General features: G+C 46.0%; 1 pseudogene; it reads left to right on the top strand.

The window, feature by feature from the left end:
• Positions 1–10,044: 10,044 nt before the first annotated feature.
• On the top strand, positions 10,045–10,956 carry LOC146209606 (uncharacterized; annotated as a pseudogene).
• Positions 10,957–14,681: the final 3,725 nt, after the last annotated feature.

Below are 14,681 nucleotides of genomic sequence, written 5' to 3'. Positions count from 1 at the left end.
TCGGTTATCTGTGTCCTTATATAACAGCGCAAACATAGCAGCGCAAATAACGGGACGAAACACGGAAGCAAGAAACTCGGAAATGTTCTGCTAGCTGCCGTTCTTGTACTCGCTGCTACATGTTTGTGTTCATATGAAATTCAGTATGACAAAGCCCCACGCGGATATATTTCGCGTTTCAAGTTCTTGTGAAATGTGGAAGCCGGCCCGCCGCCATTCGGCGGGCGACTCTGGCTGGCTCTGCGAGTAATTTTTGCCACTGCAGTGATTTGAGTATCCGCGGATTGTTTAGCAAATAACTCTCTTTCTCGTGTGCCAAATGAGTGTTTTAAGATAATAATAAATCATTTACCAGTACTGCATGTGTGCGATATTCTATCACTGAAGAATGCAACGTGGTAATTTCAGTCGTACTTATTATTATACAAGTACGCGATGGTCTACTCCTTTCAAAGGCTACGACTTCAGTTACGCGAGCTCTACTTATGTAAAATAGGTATATGAAAGAAATAGCGGCTCTAAGCATAGCAGTTGACGCATTGCCTCGTAAATTCCCTCCTGGGCGGCAGTCATGTGCACCTTGAACCACACATGAAGCATCCAGGGCCTGCGAATTGGATTGCAATGCACAGCATGTAACCCGACAACCTCGCCTGCAGAGCGCATCCACTCGGGCAAGTCTGCGCCGCAGTTTCTGGCGCCTTTCGCCTATGTTTGTCTTCCTATGTTTGTAATGATTTCAATGGAACCAGTAAGCAGGAACAGAGCGTCCATATTTCGGCGCGAGTGAGTGCGATCACTGGACTGAAACAGAAGTGCTCGACGCGTCTTCGACAAGAGCGGACGCTTGAGGAAAAAATGTGCGAACGAGTGCGATGAAGAAAAGTGAAACTATAACCCAGTTAATGTTTTTCAGCACGAACTTATTATTACTGATATTGTGATTGTACGTGAAGTGTTTTCTCGCCTTTTTTACTTTTTTTCTAATACTTCTTAGAGCGAAAACGAAGTAGGAAGCGTCGATATGATTTACCATATATCAGAACGTCCATGTGCGGACCGACCTTTAGCGCTCAATATCACAGCTTTAATTTAGGTCACCAACGCTAAAATGTTTAAGCGAAAGTATGTGCGGCGACGCTTCGTGTTCGTATAGCTTAAACGGTCTAGTTTATTTTTTCGATTGATGCGCGCTCGCCATAGTCGATCTGGGTCGCATACGAGTATTAATAGGCCGACGCTTATCGCTAATTACTTGCTTCGCATTGCACGCGCGTCCTGCGGTAATTGTTTGTTTTAAACCACAGTTGTTAAAACTGATATACTCAGTGGCAAATAAATTCGCTAAAAGTTTTCGAATTCTTTTCACCTATGAATCGCCACGGGAGCAGTCGCGGAAGAACCTAGACCATCAACGAATAAAATACAAAAAATAGCAACCGTGGCCTATGCACGATATATAACAGGTCAATGCGATTATTTCTAATCTCCCGGTCGGCGTGGAAACACCGCCGCCGACCTGGTGGACCGGCGACCGAAGCCGAACTTGATATTTTACCCCATCGACCTATCGTCGGTGTCATCTAAATTTGTCACAGTATACATGTAAATAGATTACAGTGCTAGTTTAAAGTCAGTGTAGATATAGTGTTACAGAACACGCGACATCTCAAGCAGCATCAATAGCTAGTTGGAAATAAAGCAAACTCGACTGCGACCAGCCTTGCGGAACAACATATAATTAGACAAGTTTCCGAAGCATTTAAAATAGCAACGGTAACTAAAAAGCATTGATTATAACACTGCAGTTACCGAATACAAATAAAAAATGAGCCTGCCAACCACAAAAGCACTTTATTATGGTTGCCCACAGAATATTTTTAGCCACAGGCTAATTTGTATATAATATTGACGAGTAGCCGAAATAGACGAGATAATGCTGACTAAAGTGCAATGCAATGCATCTGACTTTGGCGGGACATGGCAACAAATGAAGTATTGTCCAGCATGTGCCATAATATAGCTAACGTCAATGGAGTAACGGCTAAAGCTGTTCGATACAGCCATCCTTATGAAATGGTAACACCCATATTGTTGATAAGTAAGGTATGCCAATACATATCTGATATGGGCGGGTCATTATACAGTATTGTACAACATATGGTATATATTGGCAGACGTCAGTCGACTGACAGCTAACACTGTTCATTATACCATTATAGCCATCCCTATTAAAGGACAACGCCAACACTGATGATACGCCGCATATCCAGGTCCATTATAACCAGCGTAATATAATGGCAACATCAATATTTGAGAGATGTGGATATGACAGGCCAGTATTGTTATTATAATCAGGCACTGCCAATATTGTTTATCAATGTATACCTCAGAGCCAGTGTTAACCGTGCTATACAATGGCACCTGCGCTGCGAGGGAACAGCGAAGAGAGAGAGAGAGCGCGCGCCGGTGCCAGCAGCGCCAGTCGGGGGAGCGCGGCAGGGCTGTTCGCATGTTTTCTTATGACACCGCAAGTTGGCATTCCGCCGACGTTCACTGCCCGCATCTGAGGCGTGAGAACGAAAAACTCGTAGGCTGCTACACCGAAGGCTCGCGCCGCTGCGGTGGTGGCGTTGGTTGCGTCGCAAGTAGCCGCCTGTCTATTACTGCTAGAAAGAACATACATTTTCTCCAAACTGTTAGAGCGAAAAAACGTAATTTCTAAATTTAAATACCTTCGGTCTGGTCGCAATATGTTTTGATAATACTTCCATAATAGCATGGGGAATCTTCCCAGAATACTGCATAGTGTGAGCACTGTGTGGCGCTTCATCTTCCACACGGCTTCCAATTTATGCCGCCCTGCATCTGAGCCACATCCTTCAAGTGCCAGCCTGCGTAGCATTGTCAAAGAAGAGCTGGCCGCAATGACCTTCTTTCCCGCAACACCGGTCGCTCCTACCATCTTTCAGGTGCCAACGTACGCCTAGGTCACGTCCTTGCCGCCTGCAGTTGGAGCGCTTACGCTACCGGCGCCTATCACTGCTCATGTCGCCGCATTGGCACCACCTGTCGCGGCGCCGACAGGTGGTGCCAATGACATGACAATGGTGCCAATGGTACGCCACCGTAGAACTGAAATTGTTCATGTGTCTCGCTTGAAACCGTTTGTACGCCGCGATGCATCGCTTAGTTAGGAGCGGCCAGGCTGGCCGCTTCCGACCCCCCGGGCAGATTGTGCGAGCCTTCCGAGGATGTTCTTTAATTTGTTCATTCAATGATCTTCCTCTTTCATTTGTACATACCATCATCATCGTCCCGTGGCGCCGGCTCCGGCACGCGCGTCGATCAGCTGGGGAATCAACAGGCGTCACTTTGTAGTTCACTGGGGAAGTTTGGCTTATCACGTCATAGGGACCTATGTAGCGGTGGTGGAATTTGTCACTAAGGCCAGGCGTGCGCAATTGTGTATAAAGCAGTACTTCGTCGCCAGGACGAAAAGAGACCACTCGATGTGTAGAATCATAGCGAGTCTTGCGGTCTTCCTGGCACGCTGCCGTGTTGAGGCGGGCAAGATGACGGCATCTGCCCACACAAGATTAAAATGGGTAGGTACTGATGTGGAGTAGTCGGGCGTAGAGAAGAAGGAAGCGTCGTGAATTGTAGTGGGAGGACGGCCATAAACGAGGAAAAATGGGGAATAACCGGTAGTCCGTTGTACTGCTGTGTTATAGGCCAATGTGACGAATGGTAGAATAGTGTCCCAATTTCGATGATCTGGTGTGATGTACATGGATATCATGTCTGACAAGGTGCGATGAAATCGCTCAGTCAGACAGTTAGTCTGGGGATGATAGCTTGAGGTTGTCTTATAAAGGGTGGATGACGCGTGAAGAACTTCGGCAACGACTTTCGATAAGAAGGCTGTACCGCGGTCACTTAGGAGCGCCATGACGCAATACAATTGATCGCAAAAAGAAATTTGCTACTTCTTCAGCGGAACAAGTCGGTACAGGTGCTGTCTCAGCGTAGCGTGTGAGGTGGTCGACAGCTGTTATAATCCAATGGTTACCCCCATAGGAGAGAGGTAGGGGACCATATAAGTCGATGCCGACTACGTCGGATGGCGTGGTGGGACAAGGAAGAGGTTGTAGAAGGGCAGCGGGCGAAGAAGTCAGCCGTTTGAGACGTTGGCACAGAGGGCAGGATGCGATGTACTTGCCAACGGTGGAAGATAAGCCAGGCCAAAAGAATCTTTTTCTCACGCGGTCGTAGGTTTTTTCAAAACCAAGGTGACCTGCAGTAGCGTCATCGTGGAGAGCTGCCAGTATACGTGAGCGAAGCACACGCGGCACGACTGGGATCCACCGAGTTCCTACACGTAACGGAGTAGGATGCCATCTTCGAGCTTGAAATTGCGAAGCTGTCGGCGAAGCCTAGCATTGGGCGGGTCCGAAGCGCCTATAAGGCGGTCGATAATAGGACGGCAGTAGGCATGGGCTAATTGCTGTGAGCGGAGAGCGTGCATGTTCTCATAGTCGTCAAAACAAACGGTTGTGATATACGTCGGGCAAAGAGATGGTCGGCTCTGGTCAGAGGTGGAAATGCATTGGGAAGAAAAGCAGCAAGTTGATTCCGAAAGGGGACAGCGAGAGAGAGCGTCGGCGTCTTGGTGTTGGCGACCAGATTTATAAGTGACGTCGAAATGGTATTCTTGCAGGCGTAGAATCCTGCGGCCAAGTCGGCCTGTCAAATTTTTGAGTGAAGACAACCAGCAAAGAGCATGGTGGTCGGTCACAACTGTGAAGTGCCGACCGTATAGGTAAGGGCGAAATTTTTGGACAGCCCAGACGACGGCAAGACACTCCTGCTCGGTAATGGTGTAGTTTTTCTCAGCTGGAGTCAGAGTCCGACTGGCAAAGGCAATCACTTTCTCACGCGATGTTGTATCACGCTGCAGAAGTACAACGCCAAGACCGTGACCACTGGCATCGGTGTGCACGATAGTTGGAGCGCTGTCACTGAAGTGGCCAAGAACATGGTCTGATGTGAGGGCGTGCTTTAGGTCATTAAAAGCAGTTTCGCACTGTTCCGTCCACACGAAAATGCTCCGTGCTTTAAGTAGCTCATGAAGTGGTGCAGCAATAGTTGCAAAATGCCTTATAAAACGCCGGAAATGAGAGGCGAGGCCGAGGAAACTGCGCAAATCTGTAGTCCGTTGTGGACGAGCAAAGTTCAAGACCGCGATTATTTTTTCAGGATCTGCGCGAATGCCGTCATGGCTGACCGGATGTCCCAATATTCTAATTTCCTTCTGTGCAAAGTGGCACTTTTTGGTGTTGAGCTGAAGGCCTGCCGAAGCGAGACAGGTGAGGACTTCATTCAGGCGCGCGAGATGGTCATTAAAGGTTTCCGAAAAGAAAACAATATCGTCCAAGTAACGCAAATAGGTTCTCCATTTTAGGCCACGAAGCATAGTATCGATCACTCTTTCAAATGTCGCTGGTGCGTTACAAAGTCCGAAAGGCATAACATTAAATTCGTAAAGGCCATCGGGTGTTGCGATAGCGGTTTTTTCTTTGTCGTCCTCGTGCATAGGTATTTGCCAATAACCTTAGCGGAGGTCCAAGGTCGAGAAATATTCGGAGCCTTGGAGAGAGTCAAGGGCGTCATCAATTTGTGGCGTCGGATATACATCTTTGCGGGTAATTTTGTTGAGTGCACGGTAATCAACACAAAAGCGTATCGAGCCGTCCTTTTTTTTAACTAGCACTACTGGGGAGGACCATGGGCTTGTTGAGGGACGAATTATATTGCGCTGGAGCATGCCATTTACATTTTCTTCAATTACTTTTCGTTCAGAGAGGGAAACCCGATAAGGCCGTCGGCGAACGATATAGTTACCTTCAGTAATGATGCGATGGTGCGCAACACTAGAATGTCGCAGTGGTGTGGAAGTGGCATCAAAAATGGCTTGGTGGTATCGAAGCAATGTCAGCAGTTCTTGGCGTTGGTTGGCGTGAGTTTAGGATTAATAGTCTTTGCGAGAACAGAAAGAGACGTCTGACGAAACACTTTGCTGAGGCGGAGGGGCGGTGAGCCCCATCAGGGAAAAAGGTTGAATATCCACCATGCAATGCAGAGAAGTTCCTTTTGGAAGCACGAGGTATTCACGTGAAGTGTTAGTGGCCAGTACTGTCGCTGAGCCCTTGTGGAACCGGACAAGACTTGACGGGAAAGCGATGCCGCGTGCAAGATGACTATATGATGGTGCTATGAGTACGTCCCCGTCAGTGATGTGGTCAGAAACAACAGTAAGCAGTTTTTCGCACTGAGGAGGCAAAACAGTATCAGCGGCAGCAAAGAGGGGATGATGTCGTTCAGAAAAGTCATGAAAAATCGCTGTCTGTCATATGGATAACACGGTCACCACAAGAAATTAACGCTGAAGCGGTTGACAAAAAATCCAATCCAAAGATCATCAGGTGCGCACAAGGTGAGAGCACAGCAAACTGCACATGATGGCGAATGCCGTCGATAACAACTCGTACGGTGCACTTCGCTGTAGGGCGCAAAGGGACGTCATTGGCTCCACGGAGTTCAGGCCCATCATATGGTGTTGTCACTTTTCGCAAACGGTAGCACAAATCAGCGTAAATGACAGAAATTGCAGCCCCTGTATCAATCAAAGCTTCGACCGGTAAACCTTCAGCGATAACAGCAATCACATTATACGGGCGATCAGGAGGACTTTTAGTTAGTTTGCAGAGTGCAGTTCGACCTCCGGAAACTGCAACACTTAGTTTTCCGGATGGTGGACAGGGAGAATGGTTGCGGGGCGGAGAGGGGAAACTGAGCGGCGGTATGGGGATGTGGACCGGCGTCGGGTACATGGTTCCCACGAGGCACTGAGGAAGATACTGGAGGTGGGGAGGATCGTCGAGGTGGGCTTGGAATAGACCGGCGTTGATAATATGAGGTTGAAGGCATGTCAGTTTCGAAGGTGTCGTAACCACGGCGCTCGTTCTGAAGGCGGCGACGACAGAAGCGGGATGTATGTCCTCTGATACCACAGTAATAGCAGGCTGGTCGGGAGGGACGCCAAGGTGCGTAGTAGGGTGGTGTAGGTTGAGCCATCGTCATTGCATTAACGTGGTTGTAAGTTGGTGCCGGTCAGGGCGGGGGAACCAAAGAAGGGGAGGATGCAGCGACGTGCGCGTATGTCGGCGCTGGACGGTTTGCAGAAGGTTCCGATGTCATGGGGTGGCTGATAGTTGATAACTCTTCTTTAATCATGTTGCGGAGAACGGCGTCATTAGAAGGTGCGGAAGAATGATCGCACCCATGTCGACAAAAAGGATTGAGTGCTTGGAGCTCCTCGCGGATGATTGCTGGAATCATTGCCCGCAGATCAAGGTCAGCAGAGGTCAGACCAGTTGCGAAGCTGGGCTGTAATCGAGAGGACTGCAGCTGGTCGAAGCGTTGACAGGTCGTAATATTTGAATCACCACTTGAAGGATTCTGGGCAACTAAGGTGGGATATGCCATAGAATTGATCCCTTTTAAGACGTGGTGCACACGTTCAGGTTCGGCCATGGTGGGACTAATGCGCCGACAAAGTGCAAGAACCGCCTCTATGTAAGACGCATATGATTCATCAGGACCTTGACGGCGGGAAGCGAGCTTGTTTCTCGCGATCTCAGTACGAACTGCCGGGTCGGCGAAGTACTGTCGGAACTGCTCTTTGAAATTGGTCCAGTTAGTAGTGTGAGGTTCGCGATTAATGAACCAGTTTCTGGCGACCTCAATGAGATAGAACGAAACGTTGAGGAATTTTAAAGCATCGTCCCACCGGTTATAGGCAATGCAGCGTTCATATGTGTCGAGCCAGTCATCGACGTCTTCGTCGCGACGACCAGCGAACAGTGGCGGGTCACGTTGACGTGGGGCCAGAGTCGGAGGCGCCAGTGCAGCCGAGTTAGAGGGTCCGGCCTGGTCGGGATAGCTCTCGGTGGACATGATTATGGTGGGAGTTGCCAAACGGTGACCGGAACGTAGCTCCAGAGAGAGGCAGGATCCAAGGCAGCAAGAGGATCGAATTTGACCTCCACCACTTGTGGAAGAAGGCTAGGTTGAGACGGCAAGGTCGTGACGGCAGGGCCAGCGATGCCTTGTCTAGCGTTTTAATCCGATGACAAAAACCCAGGCGCGTACCGGATCCGGCGCCACGGGACGATGATGATGGTATGTACAAATGAAAGAGGAAGATCATGGAATGAACAAATTAAAGAACATCCACGGAAGGCTCACAATATATATATACCGGGTGTCCCAGCTAACTTGAACCAAGGGTTACAAAATAATATATTTGAGGCAGGTCAGTGAAACCAGTTGCATACAACTACCAGCCTGCTTGCGCACTACAGGCAATTTTTTGTTTTGCAATTAGTTAATTGGCTAATTATGTTAATTTTTCTAATTTTATAAATATTCACCTTAGACCAAAAATGTGAATTGGAAATTTGTAGAGCACCTTCAGAAACCCCCCTTCCATTAATTGCGATAAAGAAAATCTCACGTGTATCTTTTTTTTCCGGGCTCAAAAGAAAGCCCGCGAAATACAAATAATACCACGTGACTAGCGCATTTGAGCGCAGCGATCGTGGTGCTCTCAGTCGTGGTTTGAGCGAACGAAATCAGCTGCGGCCGTGACCCGATGGTCCCGTTGCAGCGGCAGGCAGAAATGTTGGCGATGGTTGGAGCGAGCGAGCTCGAGCTCGCCCGTCGTCACCGTGATCTTAGCCAGGCCTGTGCACCGCAGCAGCCTACATCACGACGGGGCGGATGACGATAAAGAACCGGCAAATGAAGGTGCAGCGCTAATTTTAGTCGAGTCACATGTCATCTCACCCCTTTACCCAAACCAAGCCTGTATGCGCAGATTCAGTGGCTGATACCTTATCGCTCATCCGTTTGCCGTAAAGTTCGCTGATTGGAGAGAAGGAGGGTTTGTTAGAATCCCGGTGCTGTCGGCTCGCCGCTCTCGGTGCTACTTGCACCATCACGTGGGCCGGCTGTCGGACTCGGGCGAAGAAGCCATCGCAGGCCTATCGGCCTGCCGCTTTAAAGGGACAAAGGAGACACGGCCGCAGCTAATTTCGTTCGCTCAAACCACGACTGAGAGCACCACAATCGCGGCGCACAAATGCACTAGTCACGTGGTATTATTTGTATTTCGCGGGCTTTCTTTTGAGCCAAGAAAAAAAGATACACGTGAGGCTTTCTTTATCGCAATTAATGGAATAGGGGTTTCTGAAGGTGCTCTACAAGTTTCCAATGCACATGTTTGGTCTAAAATCGATATTTAATCAATTAGAAAAATTATCATAATTAGCTAATTACGTAATTGCAAAACAAAAGATCGCCTGTAGTGCGCAAGGAGGCTGGCAGTTGAATGCAATTGGTTTCACTGACTTACCTCAAATGTATTATTTTGTATCCCTTGGTTCAAGTTAGTTGGGACACCCGGTATATATATATTCTTCCGCGTGAACTTTACAGTAAGGTGTGTAACACATTATTTTTTAGTTTTTGCGCCGAGGAAATAATATACAATAATAATGTAAGCAATATTATCAAAAAATTAAAATATTCCGGTAAGGACATAGGAACAGCAAGCGCAAAAACATTGACACAAACAAACACTTAAAAATAAAAACAAATTAGTAATATCGTAGTACACCCGAGAAATATAGATACGTAGATCATGGTAAAAAGGAATGTTTCACTTGAGTATATGCAAAGACCTGTGATATGGCTTAACAATAAGGAAAGCTTCCGCAGCTATGTAGAGGGCAAGTTGGTTTCATTGTAACTGCATTTAGATGTCATCTGTTAGGGTTACACGAGAATAATGTATTTTACTGTATCAGAAGAGTTATTGTCCTGCTCACCGGGGAATGCCTTCATTGATGGCTACTAGTGAGAACCTATATTGCCGTGCATAATGCCACTAATGGTAGCCTTCTACATGCATCTTTTCAGATGACGCATACTGATGAAGACTCTTTCAAAGGCCCTTGCACACTGTTTCTATCTGTGGTTTCACAAGGCTCAGCTTCAACACAAGTCGCTCACTGTGACACAGTTTATTGTGGTACGCCGCTGACACCTGGAAAGTGGAAAGGGTCTACCGCCTCTCGACCAGACGAAAGAATATGCGCATTTCTTGGATATCCCAGTCTTATCAAACGGCAGGATGCCTTTAGAGAATTGTGTGGTGTGAGCGTGAATGTCTCTTGTATGTTAATGTCGGTGCTGTAAACTATCGTTGTGAGAGAGGTTGATGTGCCAATTTCGCAGAAGCTGACAATATTATTGATGAAAATGAAGCTAGGAGTCTCTTTCGCTAGTATTTAGGTGCTTTTTGGGCTCCATCGTACCACCGTAAGCCGGATTTTTTTTTAAGCAACCTGGTAACTGCAATGGAGAGATGGATACCATCCCCATCGCTTGAAGCTGTTCAGGCAACAATGCCTGCTTGGTTTAGGCTGCACTACCCATGATGCCGATACATCATTGATTACACAGAGATAAAGACAAAAAAGCCAGCCAGTGTGTAACAGAGGCGCGTTCTTTTTTCTCATCTTAAAGGTGGCTGCAGTTTTAAAGTTTTGATTGGTGTACTGCCAAATGAAACTGTTACTTTGTTTTGTTTTTATTTTATTGTTCATACTGTCAGGATGAACCAAGACCGGAGTTGCAGGATATGTACAATAACAATATTACATACATGAAAAAAAATGATAAAACTATGCAGTTCATTGCTACCTGCATGTACAAAACTCACCACTTTACAAGAAACCCGTAGAGCCCTAATTATCATAGAACAGGAAGCAAATCATATTTCAATAAGTACATGCAATAACTTTTCTTGGTTGCCCGAATAAATTACACACCCAGTCGAAAAAAACCGCACAATTGTGTCAAAAATACGAGAAATATTCTGTAGTTCTTTCGTAACCATCAGATTTTCCCGTAGTTCTGTAGTAATTTCTGTGGTATATTTCAGTTGTCAGTAGTTCTGTAGCACTTTTTTGTTGTAACTACAGAAATTTCTGATGTTACTACAGAATGTTCTGTTGTCACAAGAGGTTTCCCGTCAAAAACCGCACAGATATTTTGGCATAACATCAGAATATTTTCTGTAGTTTTTTCCGACTGGGACAGCACATCAGGAAATCATCGTACCGTTAAAGGGACACTAAAGACGTCCAATGATTCTATGAAAATCTAATAAACTACGTTTGGTGACACTGTCGCCGCATATCCGGCAGCAAAAAATTGAATAATTGCTGAGATATTGCGATAAGAAGTTGAGTTTTTTTCTTGTTCCCGCCGGTCGAATTCAAACTGTTCCCTCCTACTACGTAGTCGGAGTTGAGTGACGCACACTATGACGTAAGTGGAGACTCCGTGATAGCTAGCGAGCCGGCGCGGCCCGCGGCGTCGCATCCCTCAAGGGCGAACATGGCAATAGCGTACTCGCAATGACGGCCACAGCCGAAATAAATAAAACGATGAAGAGAGTAATTTACCGAGCGATGGGCCCATAAAGGAAGAAAAAAAGCATAGAGCGCTTGTAAACCACAAAACTTTACACGTTTCTCATGCTTTTGCGCTCCTTCTTGCACTGTGTATAAACAAACCGAGCCCTAGGCCTTTGCAACGCTTCCCGACATGTTTGCATACAAATAAGATTTAGTTACCAGCAAAATAGTGACCTCGCTGCTGCGCTTGTCAGTTTTGAAGCTTCGTCGCACTTTTATTCTTTCAAGGTTTGTGCTACAGATCCGTGTTCAGCGAAAATTACGTCCACGGTAGCAGAGCATGACCGAAGAGCCGGTGCCACTAAATTTGCCAGCGCTGTGAAAATCCACATGTTAAAATGGATCCAGTGCACAATATAGTGCGCATAGGCATCCAGAACATTAGTTGCAAGTCGTGAGAGCAGGCAGCCTGCTCCGATGGTCAAGAAGTAATTGTTAGACCGGCAGCAGAAACATTTCATTGTAAATGGGGCCATGAGGTAAAGTGCAGGCAACCACGATCTTTTACTGATGTATTTGTACCAATTCATGCAATAAAGAAAAAAAAAAAACGCGGCGTAGCCGAGCGGTTAGCGCCGAATGTTACTGAGCAAGCAGTTGCGACTTCGAATCTTACGGCTACTGGCGTTTTTTCTTTTTTGCTACAAGTAGATTTTTTTTTACCTTTTGTAATGTATTGCTGGTGCTTCGTTATTTTTAGTTTTACTTTTTACCCGAGGCCCTTTTCTTTCGCCGGCCGACGAGCGCAATATATCTTCGACGCTCTCCTTGGTATGAGTGCTTGTTTACGATGCCTGCAAATAGCACGTTGAAGGTCTTGTTGACGCAATATGTTGCTCAGATGTGCCATCATTTAGTAAACAATTGAATGATAATGCGTTTTTTCTTCAGTATTTAGCATATGTATGCTTTTCGTGGCGTACGTAGCTGCAATCGAGCGGTCCGGTCGCAGTCGAAGCCGCGACGGCCGCGATATCTTGGCGCAGAAGTGTGAACCAAGGAGCCTGTCGGCGGCAGCGGATTTCGCTCGCTCGCGCCTGGCGCATCTGCTGCTGCAAGTTCGTAATTCAGGCGCTGCAGGTCCAAACAAACTATCCGAGTGCGCACGAAATGCCTGAGCCGAAACACAACCAAAACCGAAGTGGGCGCCTGTGGCGCCTCCAAGTATATTTTTGTATTTGCCTTGCTACGTTTACGTTGTCTTTTCGCCGTCGTTTACGTATGATAAAAGCCTGTTATTATATTCGAGACAAAACCTACGACAGCATTCAAGCGAGCAACGTAATTCGCATTTGTCAGCCTCCGTGATCCCTAGCGCGTCACGTGATTTGTAGTTGCGAGTTTCGGCTGTGGCGGCGATACGTGTATTTCTGTTCTTCCTCATTACTACCTTATAACAGCTCTGTTTTCCGTAAGAGTGGATTTTTTGTAATCAGGGATTGGCATTCTATCGATGCAAGCCCACTTCTGTTTTCTCTTTAGTGTCCCTTTAACAAGTACTTTGTCAAAGCATTTTCAAACGCTGCAAGTTCTGTAACAATGGCGATATCATTTGGAAGCTTGTTCCACTCGTCTATTGACTGAACTAAAAAAGAATATTTGAAGCAATCGGTTCTGCAGTATAATCGTGTAATGCATTTCGCGTATTTGTTCGTAAGTGAGAATAAAATCTGGTGTGATGTGTTTCTTAATATGCACGCTATAGTACGCAGTTTAGATTTGAGAAAAGAAAACCAGACTATTGTATCTCATTCTTTGATATAAATAACAAGTTCAGCTTTTTTTCTGAGTCCTGTAACAGACCTTGTTCTAATGTAGGCGTTAAAAATAAATCTAAGTGCTCGGTTCTGAAGCCGCTCACATTTCGGTATATTGTTTTTGTATAAGGTAGCCAGATATGATTTGCATATGTGAAAAGCGGCATCACAGTCATTTTGTACGCAAGAAGCTTTACGTCTGGCGTCGCCCCACATAGTTTCTTCCTTAATGTAAATAGCTTAACGTTCGCCTTATTGCAAACATGGTCGACGTGTAGAGACTAGTTCAGGTCACTAGTTAGGTAAATACCAAGATATTTGTATTCTTTTGTTTCCTTTAAATGTATAATGACAAATTTGTAATTGAACACAAGTGGAGTCTTTTTTCGTGTCACACGTATAAAAACTGTTTTTTCCTTATTTACGTTCATTTGCAACTGTTTGCAGCAGCGGTAAACGTGATTCAAATGTCCGTTAAGTCTAACCTGGTCGTCGGAACATGTTATTTTAGTATACATAATTGTGTCATCTGCATAATGCCGCATTGTTACACCCGAGTGAAAGCTAACATTCATATCACTAGTATAGATAAAAAAAGCAAAGGTCCAATGACCGAACCTTGTGGTCGGTCAATGGAGCCATGCCAATGAAGGCCGTGCTTCAGATAATTACATTACGATAGATTCAGGCTTCCTGCACCGAATAGAGCCTGGATATGTCGTGCTAGCTGACAAAGGCTTCCCTGGAATACGGGCACCGACAGAGAGTCACAGTGGCATTGGGGTTCTGCCTCCATTTTCAAGAGAAAATGCTCAGTTTTCTTTTGAAGAACTCCAAGTGACATGTAATATTGCTCAAGTGCGCGTCGATGTGGAAAGAGTTATCCAGAGACTCAAATTGTTTAACATTGTGGATTGCTGAGTGGCAATGGACCTCATTCGCCACATGTGTGAAATAATGCGGATGTGCTGTATACTTGTGAACTTTCAGCCACCAATTAAAAATGTGCAAGATGCTGTGGACGACCAATGAGTTTCAATCTTTTGTGCCCATGTCTTGAACAATGCGAGTTTTGAACAGTGTGCAGGCCCGATAGGAAGACAGGATTTGTGAAAGGAGGTCCTACGCATATGCTACACAGGCATGTAGTTTTTTTATAAGTACCTAATGCAGTAGTGGCTTGATAACTAGGTCAGGTAATGCGAATAACTACAGATAAAAAATGTGTATGTACTAAAGTGTGTTTTTTTTACGTCATGCCTTGTTACTTACTTTCACCCTGTTATAACTGCTGTGTTGTTATTACTGGCAATAA

Source organism: Amblyomma maculatum, chromosome 1 (assembly GCF_055883805.1).
Source record: "Amblyomma maculatum isolate TAMU_Amacu chromosome 1, ASM5588380v1, whole genome shotgun sequence".
NCBI classification, from domain to species: Eukaryota; Metazoa; Arthropoda; class Arachnida; order Ixodida; family Ixodidae; genus Amblyomma; species Amblyomma maculatum.
This window is presented reverse-complemented; position numbering and strand designations above follow the sequence as displayed.